The following is an 8,778-nucleotide window of genomic DNA, read 5'->3' on the forward strand; positions in this document are numbered from 1 at the left end:
GTGACGACACCAACTCTGGAGGTGCTGGTTCACCTCACGGATGCAGGTGCTCTGCCACTGATGGCCTCCACTAACCAGAAGGAGGGATGAAAAGACCACCTGGGCCCCCAACTCTCTAAGCTTGGCCCCCAGAACCACGTAGTCATCCATGATCTGGTTCGGACTACTCCAGGCCCCATCATTGGTTCCCACGTGGATGAGGACCACAGGATAGTAGTTGGAAGACTGGATGAAGTCAGTGATCTTCCTTGTGACGTCCCCAATCTTGGCTCCTGGGAGACAGTACACTTCTCTCACATTGGGGTCCGTGTGGCGGATGGGTCCCTCCGTTCCTCTGAGGAGGGAGTCCCCTATGACGATGACCCACCATCTCTTCCTCTGGGTCACTGGATGATGCTCAGGTGGTACAGATGCCGGCTTGTTGGATGACAGCGTGGCTTCCTCCCTTCCTCCTTCCCCATGCCCAGTCTCCAGCACTTCCAGGGCCGCATACCTGTTCCCCAGTTGTACTGGAGTGACAGTTGATGCAGCTGTGCCTGCGACACCGCCAGGCCCTGGAGGTGACCGTCCTCCATTCGCCTCCTGCAGGCTTCTGGGTGGTGACAGCCTGAGGGGACAGGCCTTGCAGAGAGATAAAGTACCTGTCATTCTTGCCCTCCATGGCTCTGATCCCCCACATCCTGCTCACCTCCGCCTGGAGCTCTCTTATCTGCCCCTCCAGCACCGCAATCCTGGCACAGGTGGGACAGGTGAGAGAAGCCCCTGCCCCCGTGTCCTCTCCCCAGCCCCAGGGACCAAGCCAGGGAGCCCCCACAGGCAGGTGGCCCCATCTGCATGGAAGCCTCACCAGTCCCTGGGTCAGGAGGCAGCCGTGGGGTTATGTTCTGTTACAGGTTTAAGCCAGTTTCTGATCACTTAAACCAGTGTATGTGTAACTTCTGTCCCTAGCCCCAGTCTGTTTTGATTTTTCCCTGTGCTGGGAACTGGAGGGAGCCCTGTTACAGGAAATATACTTTAGAAACTCTGTACAGAATAGACTCTTGGGGGAGTGATCCATCAGGTTCAGCACATCCTCATTCCATGGGGCCATATGCAAAGGCTCAGTTGATAGCACTATGAACATTATCATACACATTCGACCTATATGCTCTTAAAAAGGCAATTAAGTTTGATTTCTAGTAACCCATTCCAACGGTATTAAAGTAGCTTAATTATAAGTAACATAAAACCATAATTTATTAATATTAAGTACTATTAGACAGTGCCCAAATGCTTTCTAATAACAGGAACAAAACCTAAGTCCCAGTTTCCAAGCTATTTGATTTGTGGGGCTCTACAGAAGTATAATTGCATGATCAAAGACTTAATAATTCTTCTAGGCCAGGCCTACATTAGAACCTTCTGCAGCATAGTAATATTAGAGGCGTGGATTCTTGCATTTGTGACATTTCTATATAGCAAAAGTCCTAATGTGAATGAGTCTCTGCATGTATCAAAGCGCCTTTGCTAGTTCCGCTTATTTCATTCTCTGAACTGGTTTAAGTAGGTGTAAATTGTATCTCTGCCAGTATAGCTAGATTGGTATGCTTATATCAGCCTGCCTTCTTTAATGTAGATGTGTAGAAATTCTCTTTTCAACAGCACATCCCCATTGGAACTGATACTTCAGAGTACTCAAGCTAGAGTCAGCTGCATATATCTGTACTTCTCTCCTGGTGTTAATTAACCAAAATACTTAAAAACTGACATTAGCAGCTTGAGGAAAGAAAGGGATAGCTTTGGATTCTATTGCAAAAGACCAAGACAACACTCATTCCACTTTTCTCTCTTACGTGATAAATGATTTTGGCTGGATTCAGTAGAGCACTTGCTATCTTTTCAAATTCTGTCACAGATCAGCCTAAGAAAAATCACTTTTCTTCACACTAGTATAATTTTTCAGTTTAAAAAACTGCTTTCTGTTAGGAGATGGCCAAAAATCCCAACATAGCACAATCATAGACATTTCCACAGCATAACATAATAAGCCTTTAAACCAGGGGTGGCCAACCTGTGGCACATGTGCTACATGTGGCACAGGGAGATATTGTGTGTGGGGCACATGAGCCCTGGGCACCCAGTAAAAAGGTTCTGGAAAGGAGGCAGGGGGGCCTCAAGCGTCAGCATGAAGCAGAGCAGGAACATAACACTACTGAGAGAGGTAGTGTTAGATGTCATGCCAAGAAGCAGGTTAACCCTTCCCTGGACCTGCATCCACTGCTGAATTCAGGGCTTTGGATCTTCATTTGCCTTATAAAACTGCAGCAGTTGCAGGATCAGGGAAGGGGTAACATGCTTCTTGGTGATGATACCTCTCCTTGCAGAAGCATCCTACCCCTGCCCCTTAAGCCTAAGGCTCAAGCTCCACCATCTCCATTCCAGTGCCCATGGCACAAACTCTATCAGGTTGGTCTGGATTAGTGTGACATTTGGGGAGGGAACAGACTTAATTTGTGTCAGGCTGCCAGAAAGGTTGGCCATCACTGCTTTAAACTGACACAGTTCACAACACTATTAGCTATAGACCATCCCTATTTTACACATTGAATAGAAGATATAATAAACCAGTTGAGCTTATTTTATTGTCTGATTTGGGAATGTATGCATGATCTGCCTCTTTTCTGTAAGTTCCTCTGAGTAGGGAGTGATTCATCTCTAGGAGGCTAATTTCTTATAGTTGAGTGCAGGATTTTAATAAATAAACCAAAAAGTGAAGTGCCCTTTTGAACAGTCCTCACATCAGCAGGAAATATCAGTGATTTAGGAAACCTGAACCATTCACTATTCTATCCAATCTATTGTTTTGATCAGTGCTCGATATTTTTTTAATAAACCATAAGTGATCTCTCTGTTGAATTTTAATTAAGAAATTATGCTACCACCGAGGAATTTTAACCACGAAGCTGCCAAACTAAATCATGTGGAACAAAAGCTAAGGGGTCGAAGCACTAAACATAAACATGTTTTTAAACTGCAGAAATGAAAAGCTTTCTGCTCTGTCATGCCAGGTTACATTGGTCTGGATCATCCTCTCTTGTATGAAAATCCAGAGAGGTGCCTTTTGAAGAGAAAATCTATCTGAAGATCCCCTCAAAGAAATCCCTCAAAATCTTCTCATTGGGTTGTACAGTGTGTTATGCTTTGGAAACCAGCTTAGTAGATTTAATTGATGTAGAAGCCACTGGTGCCCTGCTGCTATCCCTGCTATGACAAATGTGGTACATGTGATGGTCAGAAGAAGCGGGCAATAGAAAAGTGGAAAGTACCAGACCTGTTGTCTTCAGGGAAGAACACACAAACACAAGGCCCTATGAAGTGAAATACTGCCTTACCCCATTGCCAATTTATTGAGAGAGGGGCAGCCATAGTGCTGAATAACCTGGTCAAAATGCTTCTCAAACCAAAAGCAGTCCTGCTTGCTCATATATGATCTTCTCATAGCTGTCTTCCATTTCTGTAGTTTTTTTGATTTCTCAAGAGCCTGTCAACTCATCAGACCATGACCCAAAGAGACATTCATAGGGTGGGGGGGACAAGATTGAGCCTGCTTGTAGGAACCCAAAGGAGCCCGTCTGTAGCTGAGGAGCAGCCCTTCTCCACCCACCCTGCTCATGCCCCCACCCTCCCATCTCTGGGGCTGTCTACAGGAAGGGACAAGGGAGGCCACTTTAAAAGCTCTTTGCAGCGATGCATGTGTGTCACAGCACATTTGTAGAGTGCTTTCAGGGAGCCAATCGCACAATAAATGTAACTTCTGTTTGCGCCCTCATTTGCTACCCACCATAGTATCATCAGTGTGGCCACTCTGGGCTGGACAGAGGCCTAATATTGGGGTAAACTGTGGCATGGGCCCTGAGCATCAGGCTTGCCTATTTTCTGTAGATGCAAAGCATTTCTGTAGATGAAGGTCTCTTTTAGAGAACAGGAATGGTTTTCCTCTCTTTCAAATAGCTGACTCCCCGTCTGCCCCTCATTAAACGGGAATAAAGTCTTATCCAACTGGTGAGTCATATATATATATATATAGATACATATATATGTGTGTACGTGTGTGTGTGTGTATACATACACAAATACTTTTGTCTCTCCCTCTTAGATAAGCTATTTTAATTTTTCTTACCTTTTGCTCCTAGAAGCTGCCTGATCTGTACTATTGAAGAGGAGGGATTGTATGAAAACTATTGTGCAATGTCTATTGTATGAAATCTGACAAGGAAAGAGAAAAATCACATTTAAACAATCGCCTCTGTAGATTTTCAGATGAAACTATGCCTTGTCATGGACAAAACACTTAAAGCAACAATGAAAAGAATAGGCATTGTTTAAAGCTATTATTTAGAAATCATCTAAATTTTTTAAAGGTTAATTAGTGTAATTTACCCATCTTGGGTTATTAGAAAGGGTTATATATGAACAATAAATGTAAGAGTTCAATCCATTTCATTTCTGCAGTTATTCATTCACATCTGTTTAGCTTTTTATGACCATCTAATTGATTTGTAGAATTCTGTCCAGTACAGATGGGCTACTGTTCATTACTACTTTCATACCATTTATATTATTGTTGTACTGATTCTTATTCAAGGCCAAATAGAGAAGAATGTAAGAGGTGTGGTGTTCACTTAAACATAATAATAACACAAAATGTCTATTTGGCTCTGAAGCTAAAATAGATTTCTGAGAAAATCCACAATGAATACAAATAAGTTGGTATATATGTGTGTGTATGTATAAGTGTATAATATACACATACTAATTATTTTATTTAATTATGACCTATTTTATCAGCTCTTCAATAGTTTCTATTATTATGGAGTTTTTACAGCTAGGCTAGATCGGCTATTACCAACTCACGCTGCTGAAAACTATTATGTATCTCCTAGTACACAAACTCTCTGTTACTTTTATTCTATCCCTAATACAGCAAATATATACATAATCATTTGTATAGAGGATGGTGTAGAACACAGATCTCTTTCTATATTGGTTATATTCTCCTCCCACTTCTAGCTGGGTGGTTCAAAAGGAGTAGAAATTGACCATATCTCTTGCACTATGGATCCCTTTAGCATGATGGAGTCCCAAATGAGCATAGGACCAGTATAAATTATTCCTGTGCCATCACATCTCCCTGCCTAGTGCGAGCAGAGTGATCTGGCTGTCTCATGAAGGATGAAAAACTATAACCAACCAGTAGAATTTAAAATAAACTCCCAGATTCAGCAAGAACCTTCCAAAAATCACATTATAATTAGATGACCTGATATTCCAACCTCTGCTGTTCCAAATGGAGCTCTGGTATGGCACATATGCTAGGCTGTTGTGCATTAAACTTTGGGCACAGGCAGAAGTGGCAATTTTCATTTCTGGCCCCTGAAGATCTGGCCCCTGAAAGTGCTCTACAGCCGTGACCTAACACACATATACAGCTACAGAGCTCTGCTAAAAAGGCTCTTCACACAAAAAATTAACCCTCATCTAATCAGGTAACAGATTAAGATGCTCTGCTTTAGATCACCATAGGAAACTTGTGTTTCCTCAAGATTAATTTTTCATGCAGGGGTGGGGTGGGGCTGTCAGTGGAGAAGGAGTGAAGGGAAGGGCAGTAGCAGCTGGAAATGGAGCCCCTCACCTAGAAGTCCCTGCCAGCTACTCTGGCTGGGTTGTTGGAGGATGCTGTGCCAGGCCCCCAAGGTGAGGGCGCTCCATTTCTTCCCTCCCACCACAGCTCCAGCCAGGCCACTTGAGAGCAGTGTATCCAGACTGAGCTGGAGGGGGAAGGGATGGTGGAACAGAGCCCCCTCACCTGGGGTCCTGGCCTGGCTCCTCTCAATACCCCAGTTGTGGTAACTGGGGGGGCACAAGGTGAGCATCTCCATTCCATGCCCCCTCCAGCTCAGGCCAGGCATAGCAGCCCTGCAGCTGCTGCTGCTTCCTGCACTCCCTCTTCACTGACAGTCCTGGAGCTGGCAGGTGGGCGGTTGAGGGGGTAGGGGGCTGGGAAGAGGAGCTGTTCAGCAGCTTCCTCAAAGGCTGCTGAACTGCCCCCGCCTGTGGGCCAGCAGGCCTGCTACAGACGTGCTCGATTCCCTCCCCTCCACCCCCGACCCACCAGGTAAATGTAAAGCACCATGAGTTAGAGTGGATCCCTGAACATCTGTCATTGCCCACAGTGAGTAATCTATGATAGGAAAGGAAAACAACAGTTCAGCAACAGAGTCAGTGAAACAGCAGAGCACTCCATTGTGCAAAACATCACATATATTTCTCCTGTAACTCTTATGGGAAAATGGGAGATGTACTGAGAAAAGAAACTGTTTCAAGGTACTGTCACAATTTTACTACTGCTGCAAAGCCTAAACCACAGGTCTCCAATCTTTTTTAAGGTGAAGATCACTTTTTGAAATAAAGGGCAAACCAGGATCTACTGTACCCCCTCCCACCCCTGCCCTGCTCCCTCCTGCCAGGCTGGGTCAGGAGCACCCTGCTGGGCTCAGTGGCATGGACCTCTCCTGTTTCCTTGCAATGCCTGAGCTCACTCCCACCCCAGACCCAGTAGTCTCCAAGTTCCTGCCTTCCCAGATCTTTCTCCCCCAACCCTGTCCCAATCCCAGCCAGGCAGAGCCACATCCTCCCCAGCCTGGAGCTGCAGCAGGGCTGGTGCAGGGAGCATCTGGGAGCCCAGGGCAAGTGGAGGCAGGTTCTCCCCTCATCTCTTGGCATCTCTGGGACACTTCTCGGCCCTGGGATGTGGTCCTTGCTGCTCTGCTGAGAGAAAATGGCTCCTAGCTGGAGCCCAGCATTGGAAGCAGGGTGGGGGAAACTGGGATGTGGAGCCCAGCAGGTGTGGGGCATGGGGGGCAGGGGACAAGCAGTGCCTTCCTGGGTACAGCCCGCATGGGGTGGAGCAGAGTGCCCCAGAGCCCTGCTCCTCCAGCCCAGGTTCAGGGCAGGGGCAGGCCGGGCAGCTCCAGAGCAGGGTTCTGTCCTAGCTCGGTTGTGCCTCCTGCCTGGGGCCGGGGGTGACAGCTGCAGAGCAGTAGTGCAGGAGCAGGCAGTGCAGCTGCAGCCCCACAGGGGAGTGTGCTGGGATCCAGCTGCTGCCTGCGGCCCACAGTGGGCTCAAGGTGAGCATGGCAGACAGGGCACATGTCCCCTGGGCCTCTGCCAGGGTACATGCAGTAGCAGGAGCCCCTCCCCCCCATACACCTGGACAAGCTGCCCAGGCTCTGACCCTCCTCTAGCCCAGCTGGGTCCCCACTCACCCATTGGCAAGGGGCATGGTAGGGCATGGAGGAGGATCATTCTGCTCACCTGGACCAGCCCTGGTGGCAGGGGACATGGCTCAGCTCAGCCCAGCCACTTGCATCCTGCCACTTATACGTCTCACTGCTCCTGATTGCGGAGCCTCTGACAGTCGATCTCAGTCTGGGAGGGCTGACCGTGTATGCACTCGATCAAGATTGACTGGTTGATGACCACTGGCCTAAATCATGATGAGGGAAGCCAACACAAAAAACCCCCAGTACATTAAAAATATTTGCTTCTAAATCTTGGAGAAAGAACAATGATACAACTATACAGGATGCAGAGCCAAAACAAAACAGTATAATAGCATTTTATTACACTATAACAATATTTTATTTTGCATAGTTTCTTTCATCTAAATTCATACCAAATGCTTTATGGAGTGAGTCTAATGTAATTACAGGATAAGCTAGCAGCAGAATGAGAGACTCTGAGGTAAAGGCAAGAAAAGTGATCTGTTTTCAGACACAATTTGAAATAAAGGGAACACAGAAGAGAGAGACCATGAAGTTGTTACAGATAGCTGTAGCTGAAACAATCAAGATGTTCATAAAGCAGACAGATGTGAATGTGTAGAAGGTGTAGAAAAAGGAGAAGAGGTCAGAGTTGCAGGAGATGGGCATGGAGAGAGAGTCCTGAAAATTATCTTGTAGAAGAGTACACAGAATGGAGCTTAGGGTAAAGATGACAAAAAAAGGAAGCAGTTTAACAGGAATGGAAGGAACTCATTCTAACTTCATGGCTCTGGAAGCACTACAGGAGGATACAGGTTTATTGAGATCAAGGAAAATGAGATCTAACAAGAAGGTGGCTAGTCATTAATTATATACAGATGAAAGTGTTTTCTGTGTATTTTGTGCAAAGGAAAGAAAACCAGACTAAAACTCCTTGTAATACAAGTGTGTCCATTTTGGTATCAGAGTTTCATTACCTTGTCTGCAGTGGCTGAAGATTTCTATAAAAATTACCTATGCTATATTAAAGCCTCTGCATTTTAATCAGGCATATGCAAATAACTTATTATGGGGCTGGCCAGTGAATTTACATTTTGAGGAAGCTGCTGTAAGTGATCCTCCCTATGGCCACACACATTTAGTTTTTTGGAAAATGTGTCCATCTTCTTTTTTCCATCTTGTCTGAATCTGCGTTATAAAAACAATGTCTACTTGCCTCTTTTCTGTTGGACAGATTGTGTATGGTTTCACTGAACAAAGAGTCTGAGTTCCAGAATAAGGACACTGCAGATAGCTGGCCCTCCAGATCTTGATCTCAAGGTAAGAAACTGGACAATGCCTCCCCTTCTGCAACCTGGCAGCTTCATCAGCTTGGAGTGTCTGGCATTCCTGTCCATTTCTCTTGTCATCTCCGGCATTGTTTCAACCACTCTCTTCTTGAATGTATAGCTACTTTCCTACACCCACTCACTGGGTG

The sequence above is a fragment of the Gavialis gangeticus genome, unplaced genomic scaffold, assembly GCF_001723915.1.
Source record: "Gavialis gangeticus isolate Ggan-Ray unplaced genomic scaffold, GavGan_comp1, whole genome shotgun sequence".
Taxonomy (NCBI): domain Eukaryota; kingdom Metazoa; phylum Chordata; order Crocodylia; family Gavialidae; genus Gavialis; species Gavialis gangeticus.